The sequence below is a fragment of the Ursus americanus genome, chromosome 23, assembly GCF_024610735.1.
Source record: "Ursus americanus isolate L20-20 chromosome 23, mUrsAme1.1.p, whole genome shotgun sequence".
Taxonomy (NCBI): domain Eukaryota; kingdom Metazoa; phylum Chordata; class Mammalia; order Carnivora; family Ursidae; genus Ursus; species Ursus americanus.
The window spans coordinates 38,200,206-38,221,425 of NC_142149.1; the positions used below are offsets into that span (position 1 = coordinate 38,200,206).

The 21,220-nt window shown below is 42.6% G+C and overlaps 1 protein-coding gene and 1 long non-coding RNA gene across 3 annotated transcripts in view; both read left to right on the top strand.

Annotated features, from left to right (window-relative positions):
- MYO1D (myosin ID) overlaps window positions 1–21,220 on the top strand; it is a 331,053-nt gene that overhangs the window by 50,089 nt on the left and 259,744 nt on the right. The gene's annotated exons all lie outside the window — the stretch shown is intronic.
- On the top strand, window positions 14,629–20,475 carry LOC148107989 (uncharacterized). The gene is made up of 2 exons (XR_015721347.1): window positions 14,629–17,422; window positions 18,285–20,475. It is a non-coding gene; the product is annotated as an uncharacterized LOC148107989 (long non-coding RNA).

A 21,220-nucleotide genomic window follows, 5' to 3' on the forward strand; every position in this document is an offset into this window, starting at 1 on the left:
ACATTGCCTCCCTGAGCCAAATTGGGGTTCTATTAGTAAGGAAGAAAGGTAAAAGGATATCAGGGAAGCAATTAGTTATATTGGGCACAAATCTGCTTTTACACTTTTAAATGATAACACGTATTGGTCAGGGCAAAGACCGTGAGCTGTAAAAAGTATCTCCTGACCCCCATTATGGAAGATGAGGAAGTCAGCCTATTTAAATGACCTTCTATCTTTTCTTCCTCCACTGTCTTCCGAATTTTGTTAATTATGTTATTATTTCTACTATATATTGTTCTTTTGTAACATTTTTATTCTCTCATTTAATGAATCCAGTATCTGCCTCCAGTCCTTTTGCTACAGTTTCTCCCTTCAGGGTGGTGTTATTCATCCATAAGTTTCTTCAGAATGGGTCCATGTGAACTGTTTCATTTCCATTCTTGCACGTTTTCCAAACACTGCCTGATGTCTTGGTACTAAAGCAGCCGTTTGGTTATAAAATTCTCTAGCCACACTCTTGTATGATCATTGCTGTGCTGTTTTCCGAAACGCAGTATTACTGAAAGTCTGAAGCCAGCCTGAGTTTTCCTTTATAGGCGGCTGTGGCCTGATTTTTTTTTTCCTTTTCTTAATGGTCATAGAATTAGTGGTGTTGTTGACACAGCACAGAGGCACAGTAACCTCTCTTGTGTCCTGATGTCCCTTCGCCTCTGTTAGTTTGCTGTAGAACGTATGCACCCCTTCAGTATGACCACGTAAGGTAACTTGTTGAATTTCTTGGAATACCTTTTCATCTCTGTGTGTTCTTTTCTTCAGAAATCCCAGTCAGGATATGTTGGTTGTCCATTGTCGTTCCCTGTATCTGTTACTTTCTCTGATCCTTTTGTTTCCCATTTTATTTTCTTGCTTTTTCAAGCTCATCTTCCACAGCCCGTGTCATGTTTTCAGCAGGGTCTTTCCTCCTTTTTGTGCCTCCTCAGCGTTACCTTTTTTTTTTTTTTACGTGATGACTTGATTTTACTCTTCTTTTCCTTTCTGAGCTCTGCTAGTTCATTTTTTTTTTTAAACCTTTTGTTGTATCATTTCTTTTTCGAGCTGCTTTATCTTTGTTTTCAGCTCATGTTTCATAAAGGCTCAAAAAATCACTTGTAACAAATTATCACATATTCTGTGGCCTAAAAGAACACACATTCATTATCTTACGGTTCTGGAGGTCAGGAGTCTGACGTGGATCTCACTGGGCTGGAATCATGTTGTCGGCACTCCTGGGTCCCTTTCTGGAGGATCTTGGGGAGAATCCCCCTTTTCGCACCCTTCCCAGCTTCTAGAGGCTGCGTTCTGTGACTCAGGGTCCCTTTCCTCCACCTTCAGAGCTAGCAGGGGTAGGTCAAGTCCTTCCCACATCACAGAGCCCCATCTCCTTCCAGCTCTGCCTTCTCTTTTGTCCTCCTCTCCATTTTTTTTCAGGAATATTTTCTATATTTATATTTATATTTTCAAACGTGTATACCATTCCACTGTTTTCACTTTCTTCTGATGGATTCTATGCAAAAGTAAGATATCCTTTGCCCATCTTCCATATCTCTTTTTTTTTTTTCATTTTAATGTTTTTTTATTATGTTAGTCACCACACAGTACATCCCTGGTTTCCGATGTAAAGTTCGATGATTCATTAGTTGCATAAAAAATATTTATTTATTTGACAGGGAGAGAGTGAGAGAGAGCACAAGCAGTGGTCTTACCAGCAACCTGGGGCCTGACTCAGAAAGTTTAACTCAAACCATCTTAAGCATGGTATATATTGTCCAGGTTCAAATTCAGGTTTAGTCAGATACTAGTTGTGTAATCTTAAGCAGGTTACTCGAGGTTCACTATGCCCCAGTTTCCTTTCTATAAAATATTAGATTTTATATAACGCTGTTTTAAGAATTAAAAATAGTTGGGGCGCCTTAACAGCGGTTAAGCATCTGCCTTCGGCTCAGGGCGTGATCCCGGCGATCTGGGATCGAGCCCCACATCAGGCTCCTCCGCTATGAGCCTGCTTCTTCCTCTCCCACTCCCCCTGCTTGTGTTCCCTCTCTCACTGGCTGTCTCTATCTCTGTCAAATAAATAAATAAAATCTTTAAAAAAAAAAGAATTAAAAATAGTTAATCCACATAATGTCCTTATAACCGTCTGACTCATACTCAGAGCTCCATAAATGGTAGCCATTATTGTTACTCTATTAGAAATTTGGAACTGGGAAACCGAATGAGTAGGAAAGGTGCCAGTAGTAGAAACTAAAGCTGGAGTGTCATGAGATAGAACAGTAGTTCGTAGTCCTTTATGGGGTCACCGCCCCCTTGGGGACTCTGGTGAAGGTATGGACAGTCCCCTGCAAAGAGGTGTATATACATATGTAACGTACTCAGGATCAACGTTGAAAGCACCTCGTGCAGAGATTGAGGGCAGGGGGCCACGGCAATTCGAAACCATATGAGAATTGTGCTTTGGGAAGCGCAGAATCTCATCAGAGCAGAGACAGCTGTTTCATAAACACGGAGAATGGACTGACTGAGGAGAGAAGCAGAAGCTGAGACAGCCCTTCAGTTCCGGGTCCAGCAATTCTTACCCAAGATTCCTCGGAGATCCCTGCTTGTCTCCTCACTTCCCTGGACACCTGCTGTGGACATAACCAAGGTGGCATGGGTCTCGTGTCTTGCAACCAAATTAGCCAGATAAAATCAAAGATAAGGCTGGCTTTTACATGATGAATTATTGCTGTGTCATTTCAGATCGCTTTTAGCCAACATTATGAAGTTTTCCTGTGGTGTGATTGTATCAACAGGCCCAATGCTTTCAGAATAAAGTGAATAACCAGCTGTAGTGACTTTCCAACTGCTGACTTCCTTTTTTGTAGGTTGAACCCTTTCCAGGCATATCCTCCTTTTTCATATTCCAGTGTAAAGAAAAAGCAAGGAAGAGGTAACATCAGCTTCTCTAGGAGAATTCTTTTTAATTTTGGCTCATCTTTTAAAGTTTTTGAGCCAAAAAATGAGGCAGAACTCCACAAGACTTTATAGATGGCAGGGATTTTAAGGATTTTCCAGGTCCCCCTACTTCTTTCAGAAAGAAAGGAAAGTGGATCCAGTATCATGTTGCCCTCTGTCTCATTTAGTACTTGAGACAACCTTATGTGGTCTGATACTCTTCCCTTTACAGATGAGGAGACGGGCTTGGAGAGATGAACTCCTTGCGCAAAATCAAGATACAGCAAGTGGTAGAGCTCGGTTTTGGGACCTCCATCTTTCTGACTACAAAGCACAGTTATAACCCCTCCACGGTCTCTAAACCTCAGGCTAGAATTGAGGTTTTTACGTTTCTTTCCCTCAACGTGGTCTTTCCCCACTTTCTTATGCGTGTGCCAAAAGGATCTTGCATGTGTTCACCTAGCCTTCAAAGCAATGTAGGATTGGCCAACTTCTAAACTGGAACTTCTGTTGGATATTTAGTCAGCCTTCCCATGGAACCACAGCTTGGTGGCGCTGGGAAGGATGGGCAGAGACTGCTGGGGCTGCAGTGTTCCAGTTGGATCATTAGCATCAGTCATACTTGCTAACAGAGTATTTGCAGGATGAAGGAGTGGTTAAGAGCACTGACTCTAGAAGTAGACTGCTTGGGTGTATCCGAGCTCTTCTGTTTAATACTTGAGTGACCTTGGACAAGAACCCATTACTTCTCGTCTGTTAACCTTATCGGTAATAGAAGAGTTATGTAATACATTGGATAGTCATGAGAGGGACAGTCTCCAGCAGACTCTCCACTGAGCAGGAGTTCAAAGCAGGGCTCAACCCCACAACACTGTGATCATGACCTGAGCCAAAATCAAGAGTCAGACGCTTAACCGGCTCAGCACCCAGGTGCCCCAGAGTAATTTTTTTCATCAGGTATTTTTCAAAAGAATTATATTTGAGTACTTGAATTCTTATTTCCTTTGAGATAGGCTTTGCACAGATGAGTAAGTCTTGTATCTTGTTTTCAGAATTTTCCCATCTACAACAGAAGCTGCCCGCTATTTACCAAAACGTGTGTCCTTTTTTTGGTCCCATCTTCCCTTGCAGTTATGTGTGTCCTGTGACTGAGTGGAATTCCAGTGGAATTTCTGAGGGCTAGCCACTTCCAGGGCTAGCTCATAAAAGCCCTCCCACGTGTGATTCTCAATTTTCTGCTCCTTTCTGCAGTCTGGTGATTGGTGCCTAAGGCAACCTGGAAGTCATGTGTTGAAGCAGGAAGAGTTTTGTCAAACGGGTCACCAGATGCCTGCCTGGAGCCGGGGCCTCCTCCCACCCCCAGAAACATTTGTACTGGACTAATGTGTGAATGACAGAGAAACTTCTCATGTTAAGCCACTGGAAGTTTGGAGTTTATTTGTTCTTGCAAGTAGCATTACCATAAGACAACATTTAATAGCTAATATAGCAATTCCAGAATAAATATTTAAGTTGTCAAGAGTGATTAACTTATGCCTGAATTTGTAACGCTTTCTCTGCAGAAGAAACAACAGTTTCATTTAAAACAGTCTGCGGAGTTTTAGTCTGATTTTCATTCTTCCAGATAGCTTGGTGCTTCCCTGAAAGAGCCCACTAACGGCGACTCTGATTAAGTAGGCCCTCTGTTTATCCTCCTTCCTCCCACACCATTTTATAAGGTCACATTCTGTGTTTACAAATCTAGAGAGCATTTACTCTTCTTTGTAAGTGCAGTGGGAGAGAGAGAAGGGGTACATTTAAAATATCAACACAGAAGTAGTTTTATGTGACTGGCCAGGATTCTGACAGTTCTCTTTTCTAAAACGTGCTTGCTGCCTTGAGAAATTTACCAACACATAAAAGCTACTCTGGGTTCAACCCTCTACCCAGTGCCAGAGCCCGAAATCTGGTTGTTCTTGACTCATCTCTCCCCTCACCATTCCCACCCCCATGAGGTCAGTTCAGCCTCTGGAATATATTTTGAATCTGATGCCCACCTCATTCTCACCTAGGTCTCTGTTAAGGGTCCCTTGCACACAGCTGGCTCCTAACTGGTCTCTCGAGCTCCGGTCTTAAGGGTTCCATGACGTAGCCAGAATTCCCTTTCTAAAATGCAGAAGTCAGCAGCTCATGCCGCTCCTTTGAAATGCTTCAGTGACTCGCCCTTGCTTTGGGGATAAAGCCTAAACATCTTGAGGTGTCTTGCAAGGGCCCACATCATCAGCCCTTCCTTCTTCTGTCTTGGCTCGCGCTCTCTTTCCTTCCCTTTACCTGTACTGTCTTTTCTGTGCTCTGTGCTCCAGCCTCAACGAACTTCTCTTTAAACACATCTTACTCTTTTTTTAAGCCTCTCAGGCTGTGTTCCTGCTGTGACCTCTGTGTCGAACACTGCTCTTTACCGGATTCCTCCTTCATCACTCGGATAACTCCTACCCAGCCTTGGATTTTCAACTTAGATTTTACTTCCTGAATTGCCTCTTCCGAGCCTCAGGGCTGGGTTCACGGCGCTCCGCTTGTACTGTGATAATCACCCTGCATTTCCTCGGTCCCGGCAGCTCCGGTGCTGTGTTTTCCCGTTTACTTGTGCATATCTCCTGCTGGACTGTCTGGAGGATCTCAGAGCGTGGTCATGGTGGTCACGGTCATCCTAAGCCCTTCACCCATTGCCTAGCCCAGCAAACACTTGTTGGGTAAATGAATAACAGGGTGTCTGAGAACCCAGTCTTCTTCAGATTTGTCTGTGGAGTGGTATTTGAGGATGTATGGTGGAAGACTAAGTCAGTACAAGAAGCGCTTTCCAAATCTCGGGAAATATTGGGAAATGCTGAAGACCATCTGCAGGAGAAATGATTGAATTCTGGATCTATCTTGAAGGTTGAACTAATAGGATTTGCTGATGGGTGTGAATGACTCCGTGCTTCTGAATTATATTGCCGTATTGAAATTGTTCATGGACAGCTAAGGTCACAATCTGGCCAAGGCTATAGTGAGGATTAAATGGCATGCACATAGAGTTCCTGTCTAGCCTAGCACTTGGCATTTTGTCAGTACTGCGTAAATATTCGTTTTCCTCTCTGTGAGTGACTCAGTATCTTGTTTAGATGAGAAAGCCAATGCACGGTGGTGACGTGCTGTTCCTCTGCAGGGCTGAGCCGCAGGGGGAGGTGGCGGCCAGCCCCTGCCTGCTCTCCACACTCCTGCCCTGCACTTCCGCAGACAGTCTCAGGCCCGGCCTTCCCCCGACCGGCTCCTCCGCTGGCTTTCCAGCTCCCTCACGTCCAGACTTTGTGACTGTCAGGCCTCCTCCTTTCCTTCAAAGTGAAGCTGCTCTTTTATTTTTGCCTATAGGAAGGTGTGTTTTGTCTCCACTTCTATGAATACTGCTACTTATGACCGGGCTGTTTTCTCTCCCTGTGATTCAAATGTAGGTAACTTGGTGCACAGAGGTAAGAGCATTTACTCCATGGTCAGACTGCTAGGTTTGAATGGTGGCACTTCCACCCCCAACCTTTGGAACCTTTGTCAAGTCCCTGAGCCCCTCCAGTCCTCATTTCTGCCATATGTGAAATGGGAATTGTGAGATGAAAAGGGGTACTACTTCGAATACATTTGGAATGGGGCCTACCACCTACGGAGCACCGAGGCAGTGAGCCATCATTAGTCATAGCGGCACCTGGCGACCTCAGGGACTCCTGTGTAGCTCTCGGTGTCACTTCTGGGCTGAGGCTGCCTCTCTGCACCCTCTTCTCTCACCCTTTCGTCTTGCTTTCCCTCGGGTGTCCCACAGGAGCTCAAACTCAGCATTCGAAACTAAGCTTATCAGCTTTTCCCTGTGGCAGGGTGCTTTGGCTACAAGTAGCAGAAAACCCAAATAAAAGTAACCTAAACAGCAAGGGAAGTTCTCTCTCTTGTAACAAGAAGTCTAGAGGTAGGCTGGATGCAAGGTTGTGTAATCCCATTGCTCAGTCATGTTCTCGAGGACTCGGGTCCTTCCCATTCCCTCGGCGTTTTGACTTGTCCTCTTAGGCTGGCTCCCCTCACCTTAAGATGAAGATTCAGACACTGTGTGCATACCACAGCGTTCTAAGATGACTTTCCCCTCATCTTCACTCAGATCAGGGAAACTTTCCTAATCTGATTGCTGACAAGAGAACTGGAATTCCCAGTTTTAGGTTAAACTAACTGAGAGCCATCCTCCTGGAACTGGGCATAAGATTCCATTCCCTGAGCAAATGACTGGGAGTGGGTTGGGAGGGGAGTGAACTCCTGAGCAGAATCAGGGCTCTGCTGGCCAAGAAAGGGGGTTGGGGGGTGAATTTGGAGAGAGAATATACCATGTCTGCTGCAGAGTTCAAAATATTTTGTGATGAAAAGGAAAGAGATCTAAAAATGCGTTGGAGTCACATTGAAGTCAGAAAAACTAAACGTAGGGTGTATTGTAGAAAATCAAGTCAGACTGAGTAGTGGTGCTGGAGCATGGAGGATGGATGTGAAGGCCGGAGCTGTGGCATCCTCACTGGCTGGATATAGGGACAGGGAAGAAGAGCCTCATTTGGTTTCCACTTTCTTCTTGGCTAATCAGGTAGCCATTCATGGAGATGATGGAGACTAGAGGCCAAGTAGGTTTGATGGACAGGGATTTGAGTTTTTTTATTTTTTTTTATTCTTTTTATTTTTATTTTTAAGCAGGCTTCGTGTCCATCATGGAGCCTAACATGGGGTTTGAACTCACAACCCTGAGATCAAGACCTGAGCTGAGATCAAGAGTCAGATGCTTAACCAACTGAGCCACCCAGGTGCCCCTGATTGTGTTCTTTTAAACAGACTGAGTCTGAGGTGCCTGTGAGACGTCATCATGGAAATAGTCCATAGGCAGTTGGAATAAACGTCTGATTTGAAATGTAGATTTCAAAATGCTGCTCTTCAGCTCCCAAAGGTTCTGCCCCTTCCCCTCTCCTCTATTCTGATGTGATCTTCCAGTCTCCTTCCAGCCGTTCTCATCCTTTCTGCCCATCTCCTTCAGGAGCTGTCTCTGTCTCTCTTCTTAAGGAACGCCTCTGTCTTAGTGAAGCCATTATTTCCATCCCTATCTGTGTGCCAACGCTTCAGTGGAATGCTGAGAGTCAGGTAACCATCACCCATTAAAGTTAATTTGGGGGGCACCTGGCTTGGGTGGCTTAGAAGAGCATGCGACTCTTGATCTTGGGGTTATTTTTTAATTTTTTCTTTTTATTATTTTAACATGTAATGTATTATTTGTTTCAGGGGTACAGGTCTGTGATTCATCAGTCTCACACAATACACAGCGCTCACCACAACACACACCCTCCCCAATGTCTAGCACCCAACCACCCCATCACTTCCACCCCGCTCCACTCCAGCAACCCTTAGTTTGTTTCCTGAGATTAAGAGTCTCTTATGGTTTGTCTCCCTCTCTGGTTTCATCTTGTTTCATTGATCTTCGGGTTGTGAGTTCAAGCCCCACATTGGGAGATTAAGAGATTACTTAAGTAAGTAAGTAAGTAAGTAAGTAAATAAATAAATAAATAAATAAATAAATAAATAAAACTTTTAAAAGTTTAATTTCAAATTTACAAAACAAAATAATTTAGTGGATCTACTTTTTAAAAGGCCATAAAAATTATTAAATTACAAAAAATGAAAACATTTCCCAAACCAAAATACTTCCATTCCCAAGCCCAGGAAATTGTGATGAGTAGTCAGAGTTCTTTAAAATTATATTACAAGTATGGGTTTAATCTTATAGTTGCCTAAATTTATAAACCTGAAAACTAGTGATCAGAAATACTCATTTTCAACGTGCTCTTTAGACTTCAATTACCCGGGAAAATCCCTTGTCCCATTCTGAGCCAGGATGCCCAGCTGCCAGCGTACCTTTAACCAAACCGGAGAACTCTGAACTTCATATCTTTATATCCTGCCTTCTGCTTTTCCTGCCGACAGCTCCCCAGCCCTTCCTCTTCACCCTCATGTCTGCTCTCTGGGCCCTATTCTGTCCAACTTCCTTGCCCTTCAGATGCAATCTGTGTCATGTTGGTCCCTACTGGTCACTACGTTCACCGTTCTGCCGGTGAACACTTCCCGGAAGTGTTTGCAAACACCTTCAGCCACGCTATCTCCTGGTCATACCTGTCCACTCACCTGCACGCTGCTGGCCTTGCTTTGTCCTGCCTGTCCTGCATCACCCTCAGCCTCTCCTTAGTCCATTCCCACTGCTGCTAGGTCAGGAGGAAGCATTAACTAGTTTCGGCCTGCCTCTCGGGCAGCTTGACAACTGTGAATTTGTTTTGCAAATACTACATTGATATTAGTTTACCTGACAATTATAGTTGGGCCTCTTCTATTAAGATAATATGAAGGGTTAGGACGCCTGGCTGGCTCAGTCCCAAGAACATGTGACCCTTGATCTCAGGGTTGTGCATTCAAGCTCCATGTTGGGTATAGAGATGACTTAAAAAATAAAAATTAGAAAAGATGGGGCACGTAGGTGGCTCAGTCAGTTAAGCGTCTGCCTTCAGCTCAGGTCATGATCCCAGGGTCCTGGGATTGAGCCCCGCATCTGGCTCCCTGCTCAGTGGGGAGCCTGCTTCTCCCTCTCCTTCTGCCTGCTGCTCCCCCTGCTTGTGCTCTCTCTTTCTCTCTCTGTCAAATAAATAAAATCTTTTAAAAAAAATTAGAAAAGATAACATGAAAGGTCTACCCAAATATTAGTAGTTGTTATTACTGCTGAGCACAGAAACACAGCATGAATGCCCTTATTTTAAAAACAGCCTTAGAAGGGCCGCCTGGGTGGCTCAGTTGGTTAAGCATCTCACTCTTGGTTTCGGCTCAGGTCATGATCGTGATATTGAGCCCCACATCAGGCTCCATGCTCAGGGGGGAGTCTGCTTGGGATTCTCTCTACCCCTTTCCCTTTGCCCCTCCCTACGCACATGTGCGCCCTCTCTCTCAAATAAATAAATAATGTTTAAAAATAAAAATAAATACAAACAGCCCTAGAAGAGTATAACGAAGCAAGCACTCTCATTGTGGGGCAATTTAGAAATATCTTTCAGAATCTACCCTAAATATACATATGTGCATGCACATGTTGCTTATATACGTAAGAGGTATAACATTTACATATACGTAATTTCTCAGGGTACATAGGAAATCGGTAGCATTGGGTACAGTTAGAGGAAGGCACTGGAGGTTGTGGGATAGGGTGTGAAGGAAACTTCCATTGCGTTCCTGTGTGTGCCTTTTGAATTGTGATGATGACTGATGGATTACTTACTTGAAATTTTTTTCAACGTACTATTCTATGCCCAGCAATTTTACTTCAGGGAATTTCCCCTAGAGAAATATTTGTATGTGTGTTAGCAAACTTGTGTGTAAGATGATGTTAACGACAGCACGTTTATAGTAACGAGAGTAACAACAAAACTAGGAGCAGCCTAAAAGTTCATCAGTTGGAGTGGCCCGTCAGTTATGACATATGTGTCCTATTGTTTAGAAAAATGAGGTATGCATATGCTACCATGGAAAGATTGCCAAATTAGGATAGGATGAATTAGGCTTCGGTGACAAACAACCCCCAGGTCTCAGCAGCTTAATGCAACAAGGGCTTATGTGCCAATCACGCCAGCTCTGTGGCTCCAGGACACTCTGAGCGCTCCCAGTGAGCACTCAGGCTGCTTTGATCATGTGGTTCTGCCAGCTCAAACAGAGCTTCCTGGATTCCCACGGCAGTGTGCACGCCGGCTTTTCTGTGGCTCGGGAGTATGGACATGCCGCAGCTATTGGCCAGAACTAGTAAATGGCCCTGCCTGACCCCAAGAAGGGGTTGAAATGGGGGAGAAGAGATGGAATGTTTGGGGTCACAACTGTGTCTTTGCCATATACAAACGCAGCACAGGCACATAAAGTTTTCTGGAAGGGTATAGAAGACGTGATTGATTAACAATAGAAATCTTTGGAGAGTGGGATGAAGGCTTACCCTGTTTGAGTATAGATACCATGATTTTTTAATATTTTCAACCCAACAATAAATGTTTAACCTACCACTCTAGTTTATAGTAGAATTCACGTACATTAACTTTTGTGGGGTTTTTTTTTTTTTTCTGTCTGGTTTAGATTGATTCTGAAGTCTTCCATGGGAAAAAAATTCAATTTTGAGGAATCTGAATTGTACAATTGTTAATTCACCTTAATGAAATTATTTTATAGCCCTCACATAAATGGGTATATAACATGTATACAACAGAGAGAATTGCAAAATCCACCTCTGTTTGTCCTTCCTTATGTTATTGTGTTAGGCCTTGCATGTGGCCGGTGTTGTAAAATGGGAAATGCCATTCACCATTCACTCTGCACCACTCCTTTCCTGAATATGCTGGAGCTAAAGGTCAGGCAAAGAAATCAGTAATTCATTCACAGCAAGCAAGGAACTGACTAGCATTGCCTTGGAAAGCCAAACACCCAGTGAGCTATAAAAACGTAGTAACAGATGACATAATACTTACTCTTAAGAGAAATATTTAAAGAGTGTATTAGTCTCTTTAGGCATTCAAAATAGGAAGGTTCGCTTTTACAGGTTAATGCACTCTTTCTACAAAGCCAGATATTCTCCTTTACAAATGGGGTATAAAATATACTTTTAAACTAATTGAACAAGTAAACAGCATATAACACCTTAGGTGTGATGGTAGAAGATTACTTTTATAATTGTGCTCTCCCGCCTCTCATCAAACCCTCAGAGGACAACTTCTAATCCCTGAAGTTACATGTGGTTCGAAAAGAGCGATGTGGTTTGAGCTCTTGTGTCTCAGGGAGTCTCTGAAACCGAAATGGAGGGCACGCAGCCTCCCAAGTAGCTCTTCCAGGACCAGGTCCAAGGCCAGCACCTCTTTGGACCCGCCCAGCTCCAACCATGGTGTCCCGATGGGCTGCCCTGACCAGGGTTCGACTCTGCCGTTTATGTCAACCTTCAAGTCAAAGAATTCTTTTGGTTTTGAGATTATCTCTTTATGTTTTATGTGTAAATCTGCCTCATTTGGATGGTTTTATTCCTTTATCAGTCATTTCTGCCACTAACACACCTCATCATCAGCTTTGGCTCCAAAACAGATTCCGTATGTGAGAGATTCATACCTCAGAGCCTACTAGTTTGAGCTCTTTCGGTCTTCATTTCTCTGGACCTGCCTCTGCCATGACACTCAGTTCACTGTGACTGCTACATTCAGAAAAGATGTGTCTTTTCCAGACAAAAAAAACCTTCAGGTGGTTTTGCCAAGGATTAGGGATTAAGTTAAATTGAATTAAAAATAAGTAATACAAATTTTATTTTCCCAGTGTAGCTAATAGTGCTAAACTAAAATTTAAAACAGGCCTTATTAAAAATTTAAATGATTGTAAACCTAACAAGTAATGAAAATAAGTGCTTACACTTTAGGTTTCTGTGCACGTCTCCAATAGAGTGGCTAAACTGTTCTGAAGGATTGTACATTGTAACATGCTCCCACTGTGGATGACTAATAGCCAGCCTGGGTCACACAGAACCTCACCACGAGAATTTAACAGCATCCAGAATGGTCTTTACAAGATGAGTCCACCGATCTCCCTCTTGGCTGTCACCGTAATGTCAGATTGCCATAAAAGTTTCTAAACATTCTCTATTTCTGTACTTCCCGCAGACTAAGCAACCAGCAATGTGCAGACTGGAGCATTTGCAGTAACAGTGTTTAGTTTTTATAAAGATATAGAGGGGCGCTTGAAATATTAAATAGCAATAACAAGTTAAACCGTTTAAAAGGGTAATAGTGGAGATGCCCCAGTGCGGCATCTGATTAATTGATAAATACATTGTAGAGACAGCAATCAGCCTCAACCTCCAGGGGAGGGAGAGAGATCCTTCAGGCTCGAGATGCCACGGAGAGCCTTATGGAGATGGTGGGACTGGAAATACTTCCTGAAAGATGTTAAGATGTTTGAAAATAGAACTTAGATTGATTTTATTTTATGAATAATTGTAGTATCTTGATTAACTAGTTGATGAATTGTTCTATAAGCCAAAAATAAACTTAAAACATTAGTCAGACTGGTTAGTAATATATGATTACTGATTTTACCAGATAAATCTTAAGGTCGGCCTTTAAATGCCAAGGGTACTTCCTTGCCAGTACTCTTTTTAAAAAAAATTAAATTAAAAATAAGAGTCTTTGTTCTTTTGAATCGTAACAAATTTCTTCGCAAGTGCTGTGTTTGAACCGGCTTCTTTGTTAAGTAGCAATCCTCAGGAAGGTTCCTTTAAAGAGCTCTGTTTTGCAGATGTTGTTTTGTAACATGGGTTTAATCCTGCCAGCTCAGTCTTCCTTTTTTGTTTATCCTGCGTGCGCTTGGTATTGCATCACTTCCTTTGCAAGAGAATCGACTCTGGGATCCTAGGGCAGGGTCGTGGTGGTTTTTTTTTTTTTTCATTGTTTTGCACAATGTCTATTACCTATTTATGGTATCAGAACTTTCTGTTAGTCATCACCAGAAATTATTATTACACCTGTCAACTGGTCGTGTGGTGAGGTGTATACAAGGGACAGATGAATATGTGTATGTATTTTCTCCCCCTAAACCAGTTTTATTATCTTTAAACATGAGTCCCCCCTGTTTAAAAATTGGATAATATGGGGCGCCTGGGTGGCTCAGTCGTTAAGCGTCTGCCTTCGGCTCAGGGCGTGATCCCGGTGTTCCGGGATCGAGCCCCACATCGGGCTCCTCCACTGGGAGCCTGCTTCTTCCTCTCCCACTCCCCCTGCTTGTGTTCCCTCTCTCACTGGCTGTCTCTGTCAAATAAATAAATTTTTAAAAAGTCTAAAAAAAAATTGGATAATATCCCTTAAAAATCCACTCTCTAGCTTCTCTTGAAAAATGAAAAGTTCTGGCACAGCACTGTACACATTTCAAAATAGGGACCATCTGCGAGAGTAACAGCTGCTCCCTTATACAGGGCACGTGCTGGTCCAGCGCCCTCTATGTCCTATGGAGCTCATTTCTGCCTCACTTACTTGACTTGCCAGCCTGGCTTCCGTAGACAGCTTCATTTGATTACAGGAGTAGTGTGTAAGAGCCAAAACACACCAAAACAAAACCTTCAGCTTTACCAGCACCATCAGCTACCTTTCCTAACTCGAATTATGTACCATTTGAAGAACCAAATGATACATAGTTGACTCTGGAACAACATGGGGCTTGGGGCACTGATTCCCCATGCAATTGAAAATCCAGGTATAACTTTGACTTCTCCAAAACTTAACTATTAATAGTCTCCTGTTGCAGAAGCGTTATTGATAATATAGACAGTTGATTAACACATATTTTACATGCTATATGCATTTTATAGCGTATTTTTACAGCAAAGTAAGCTAATGGAAAGAAAATGTTATTAAGAAAATCATAAGGAAGAGAAAATACATTTACAGTGCTGTACTGTAAAAAATCTGAGTAAGTGGACCTGCACAGTTCAAGCCTGTGTTGTTCGAGGGTCAGTGGTATAATTCTGTGGCTGTAATAAGCTGGACCATCTTAGAAAAGTAGGTTATTATAATCTGCATAAATAAATAATTAGTACATATATATTTGCATGCATATACATTCATATTTGAGAATAAGACAAATATGAAAATGTTAACAATCCAGGAGAAGAATATCTGGAAGTTTTTTAATGCTCTTCTTGCAACTTTTAAGTTTGCAATTATTTCAATATGAAAATTATTTTTAAGAGTCAGAGCTAACTCTCAACCACAGATTGTCAACAGTGAGAAAGATGTTTCTTTACTAAGTGATTAATCTTTTAGTCAGAATTTGGGGAAAGGAACCATTTAAGGCCAACCTAATTGATACCATGTCTTACAAGTTATTTTCCAGCAAAAAGAAATTTCTTTCCTCTAGTTGATATTAAGGACAAAACTTGGGGAAAAAAAATTTTGTATGCATTAATAACCAAAACAATTTGTTTCTGCATCCAGTTTTAGCAGCCTGACATAAGAACACATTCAAAGCATAAATAAAGCCGTTGCCTCTCTATATCTAAAGAAGGACCTTATTAGCAAAATGTACACGTATTTGCTGATGTGCAGGCACCCACATATTAGCTATTTTAAACAAGCGACAGATCTGAGCTGTTTGTTCATTCGTAGTAGTGGATTTGTAGTAATTTAGCCCCACGCTTTGGTCTAATCGATGGTGTGTGTCTCCTAGAAGGCCGGTCAGGATAAAAGCTGTGGTCCACAGAGCCACAACAGAGGACGAAGATAAATAGTCAACCACAAAATTCATTCTCCTTATATTCCCAAGTAAATTGCAACTGTTTGGCCTGGATTTGGCCAGTGGAAGCCCCTTTCAGCTGGCCGCAGTGTCTTTAGATAATGTCCCTGTCAGTCTTTAAGAACTTCCTTATTTTCTGGCTCAGTAAGATTCCAGGCTCATCTTGTGTTTTTCCTGTCCCAGTGATGAAATCAGGCATTTCTCCAAAACGCATTGATTTAGTCTTGGTGCGGCACTTAGAAATCAAGATTGGGGGTGCGCCCGGGTGGCTCAGTCGGTTAAGCATCTGCCTTCAGCTCAGGTCATGATCCCAGCATCCTGGGATCAAGGCCTGCATCGGGCTCCCTGTTCTGCAGGGAGTCTGCTTCTCCCTCTCCCTCTCCCTCTGTGCTCTCCCTGTCTCTCTCTCTCTCAAATAAATAAATAAAATCTTTAAAAAAAAAAGAAAGAAAAATCAAGATTGGTAGTAAGCGTGGTTGTCGCTACTGGTGTGTCATTGCTTTTAGACTTTCTCAGAAAACAGTTTGGCAGGTGGTGGAGGGGTGGTGGACACACCAATGTACATAGGTCTTTCTGTTTCTTTGTGTTAAACACCGTGAGTTCGTACTGATATCTCCCATTTCTGTCTGATACCATGGCGTTTATTTTAGCCTTCTCTTTTGAAATTTGTGATTTCCTTCTACGGTTGTGAGAAACCTGGCTCCCTTCATCCTCATCATTTTACTCACTCAGTCCTCCTGAATGTCACTAGTCCCCCCACCGTGCGGGCCGCCGCCTCCACCCCTACCCTGCTGGACTCCCCTGCTGCACCAGCAGAATCCTTACCCTGGCCTTCTCGTGTGTGCAGAGCCCGAGCCAGCTGACTCCTCAGCACTGACTCTGCCAAATACACTGGCCACGCTGGCCAAACCCTTGACTTTGTACACATAGATGGATTATAAGCACAACTTGAGACAAAGTGTTTCCTGAAATTATAAAATCAGGATATTAATTTTTTTTTTCATTACGCAGTCACATAGTTTAGTTTCGATCCTTATTTGCAGAGGACAGTGGGACTGACTTACGTAAGGTCTGGAAAGAATGCTATTGATAAGTGGGCTTAGCATTTCTTTTACTTTTTGAGATGTAATAGTAACAGACACTTAGGGAAACCGTTTCCTGAGCAGGGCCGAGCTGGAGGACAGCTGCTTTCTGGGGGCCACTAAAGCTTTTCTCACTGGCCTGGGAAGCTCTGAATTCCATCCTGGTGGCGATGACACTTAAAAAATAGGTATGATAGTATTTGTCTTAAATTGGCAACCAATCTATTTACATAAATTCCTTTCTCAGTTTGATCTAGCTATAAAAATGATTTAATTTCTGCTTTAGGAACTAAGAAAAATAGGGAAAATTATTTGTTTTTTCCATTTCCTGATGTATTTGATCTGTTTTTAGTTTTTGACTCTTTTCTTTGCCACCACATTCTTCTTCTCTTAGTTCACTTCCTCCCGTCTGGTATTCCTGAGTATAGACGTGCTCGGTTATTTTCACGAGTGCGGGACCGACTGGATAAAGCAGAGTAGTAGAGTATCTGTATCATGGTTATCTTTGGAATGTGTTGATTTTTTTTTATAATTGAATATGAGCCCATTTAATACTTTGACGTTCTTATAAATCACCTCTTCATGATTCCAGGTCCCTCCTCCCCTAGAAAAATTCCCCTGGATGCCACAGCAGTGTACTAGGAATAAGTAAAAATAAATTTGAAAGAAATCTGGCTCACGGTCTCTTAGGAGACTTGATTACAGTATGGGAATAAACCTGTAAAACGCAACATGCCCTATGTCACGTGACAATGGAAACTCCTTGCAGAGTAGTAATAGTGGATGTCTTTCTTTTTGCCTTTTTAAATCCCTCCAAATTCAGCTCCCTTGTCCTTACCATAACAACTCCATCCCAGAACCAACAGCCATTATTGAGGGGCCCCGGGAGCAGCTTTTGGTACTTCACTTGGGATGCCATCTGACCCTCTTGATCTTCCTTTAGGGTCTGCAGGCATCAGAGCAGTGACAGTATTACCAGATTAGCACTGTGAAAATTCGGGATGCCCCCAGACACTCCCAGCTTTGGAATAGTAAGTGTGCTTATTTAACCTCCTCCTAACCCTGAGGCTGCTGTCCATTGTCCTAAAGCAAGGCCACCTAAAGGACACAAATTCTGTAGTGCTGATAGGGGGAAGGAAGTTAACTCCTCCTCTATATTAGACACAGGGAAGGTTGTTTAGAAAAAACCAAAAACAAAAACAAAAACAAAAAAACCCTTCTAACCTTAAACCGAAAGAAAGTGCCAAATATAAGGAGTATAGGGATAATTGCAAATTTTAAAAGCTTTACTTGAGGAAACGTGGCCTTATTGGGTGTCACAGGCTTCTGACAAAGCCAAGGAGAGCCAGTTGACAAAGTTCCTGGCCATTCATCATCATTCATTCATTCATTCAGTAAATATTTTTGCTGGTTTTAAAATCCTCTGCTCAGTTCTGCGGTGGCTGTTTGTTCACCCAACAGAAACAATAGCCAAACACACAACTTGGGAGCATCTGGGAAGCTTTCCAGTTGTCCTGTTCTTACCCAATCCATTCTGTAGTAGAAATAGATCTCCCTTCCAGGCCAACAAAAGCTGTGCTTGTAACTGAGATTTCTCGGAGCAGAAGTGATGATTAGGTGATCAGTTTAAACGTGTGGTAATTTCTCACCTGTAAGAGGGCATGTCCTGTCAACAAAAGAAGCTTTGGAAAGTTTTCTATTAATATTTAATAAACCTACACTTGGCCACATACATGAAAAACATCTGATGCAGTTCTTGGCATCATAAATACTAGTTTAGTGGGACTTGGTTTTCTGAACTGAAAACAGGTGTTGTCACAGTAGCTGAAATGGAAATAATCCATTCACTCGACTCCTTAACCATTTATTTCTTTTCATTGTCTCCTGCCACAGCTGCTGCCCAGCTTGGACCCGAGGATTCCCTGTCTGGTTGCCCCAAGTCTCAGTAACACCTGGGAAAGCCTTGCTTTAACTATATCAGAACCTTCACATGTTAGGAAAACTGGCGTGAGGAATTGCAGTTCTTAAAAAGTGATCTAGTCTACTGATTAGGTTTTCTGTCATTTATTAAATTAAGCAGAGGGACAGGGTGAACCTGTTAGGTTTCCTGTCACCTAGAGAGCCGAATATTTAAGTATAGTGTAAAGTGAAGAGGCTTCCTATCCGAGGGTCAGGATGGGATAAGAATCCTAAAGGCATCCTGTTTACTTACAGTCCTCAGACATCTGTGAGATGATTTACTTATTTATTTTTAAAAGAGTGTTCAGTACTGTGGCATAAGTGGTTTGTAGCATTTAAAAGCATAATTGTTATCACTTCATGTAATTGTGCATTTCTACCAAAATATTGTCTGGCTCAGGCCTAGGTCTGGTTCATTTTCCTGAGCAGTGCTGATTTATAAGTAGGCTAACCCCTTGGTTAAGGCAGAATGCACTCAACCACTTCCCTAGGCATGCCAGGGAGCCAAATCGCTAATATAATAAGAAAACATTTTTTTAAGATTGTATTTATTTATTTTGAGAGAGAGAGAGAGAAAGAGAGAGCATGAGCAGAGGCAGAGCAAGAAAGAATCTCAAGCAGACCCCATGCTGAGCACAGAGCCAGACTCGGGCCGATCCCACAACCCTGAGATCGTGACCTGAGCTGAAATCATGAGTCAGACGCCTAACCCACTAAGCCAGGCCAGGTGCCCGTAATAGGAAATCGTTTTTAAGTGAAATGGATGAGAAGGAATATATGTATGTATATATATGTGTATATATATGTATGTGTATATATGTGTGTATGTATGTGTATATATATGTATGTGTATATATGTGTGTATGTATGTGTATATATATGTATGTGTATATATGTGTGTATATATGTATGTGTATATATGTGTATATATATATACACACACATACATACGTATATATATGTAAAAGTTGAGCTTTATGTTGGAGAAATGGTATTTATCACTTGTAGATTGGAAGAGAAAATACAGTGTCATGTTACTAATAGGAAAAGTTTCATTCTTATGTTTTGGTCTAGATCTTCGTGTCTGTCATCATTAGACACTCAGCATTTCATAGCTAAATAATGCTATTGTGATTTATTCATATGCTAACATTGTAAGATACATGACATCTTCATTGTGTGTGTGTGTGTTTGTGTGTGTTTTACTCATTTTAAATGCATGTGAGTATTTAAACATCCATCTGTTAGTCTGACGCTCTACAGTTCCTAAGGACTCTTGCAGTCACTGAGAGTGATTTTACTGTGGTCCAGTTCACCAATCTCTGTGTTTCCTCTACTAGGATTTTAGCTTAATCGATCAATTAAATAATTAAAGACTATTTAAAAGCTATAAGGTGGCCAATGAAGACCAGGACAATTTGTCTTGCCTGGTGTGGGTTTGGTAAGCTTATGAACCTTTTATGATCTCAGGAAAAGAGGAGCTTTCCTTGCAAAGTCAAAAGGAAGCCATTTCAGGATTCATTCTCAACAGTGTGAAGTTGCAGGTGCCCTAACCTAACTGGGACTCTCTGCCCAGCGTGGGCATGTCCTGACATCGGCAGTTGTAGAGACTGTCCTATCAAAGTGACCGGTTGACTGAGTGCCCTGTGAGTGACCAACGTCCTTCTCAGCTCACTGACAGACTTGGAAGCTGAGCCCTTTGCAGACACCCCCAAAAGACAAACCAACAAAAACCGAAAAGCAGTCTATTTCTAGATGTCCGCCCAGCTGCTGTATTGATTTGCTGTGCCATATCTGACAGATTAGTTTTTATATCTTAGCAACTTACCTTGTTTTCATTGAGATATACTATAAAATGTTCTGTTTCCTTTTGCTGGGTAAATAAACAGTGGTATTTGGTAAAAAAAAAAAAAAAGTCTTTTATGGTCAAGACTTTAGACAATGTACTGAGAAGGAGCCATTGTATTATTAGTATTGTTTTAACCACATTGCCTGGGACCTCAGTAGAGAGCCTTTAGGTGGGAAAGGTGTTGTGTTTGTTTCTACTATTTCCTTATACTGGGAAGGTAGAATCGCTGAGTAACTTGACATGATCAAATTCAGGTAATAAAAAAATTAAAATAAACCCTGGATATCTCTTGTCTCTTCCTGGGCCGCAGAGCAGGTGCCACCCCCCGCCCCCCGCAGTGTTTGCTCTTGGTAACAGGTAGGGATTTCTGGTCACCCTCCCCGTGCTCTTGGTACTCTGTGTCTGCCATCTTGTGCGTTGTTCCCTTTGTGTCCAAAGGGTCAGGTCTAATTAGCGTATGAGAGAAAGAAGAGTAAGCAGCATCTTCACTCAGCTCTCCCTCGAGAATCTCAGACCCAATACAGCCTGTGTGGCTCACGATTGCCTCCCCAAATTGTGCTCTTCCCCTGTTCTCCCAGCTCCAAATAATAACAGCTCCATTTGTGGTCAGCTCCACTGTTCATGTGAACAACCTTGACCCCGCCCTCTCTCCCACCTCTCACATCTAGTAAGTCACCCTATCCAATCAGTGCTGCTTCTGCTCTCAAAGCCGGTCCACTGCTCCACCCCCAACCAGAGCCCCCGTCGTCCCTTCCCAGGACCCAGCCAGTGGTCTCCTCGCTGCTCCACTGCCAGGCACTTGGTCCTCTCCAGCCTGCAGTCACAGGGGCTTGCAAAAGGCAAATGTGATCAGCGCTTAAATTCTGCCCTTGAGATAACACGCAAAACCCCACGACACCGCATGTCTCGCACACCCGCCTCTCCCCACACGGCCCTCATGCGCCTCTTGCTGTCCTTGCTGTGGGGTAGTCCTGTGTCCTGCCCTGTTCCCTCCCTCCACCTGTGCACTGCGCATTCTGTT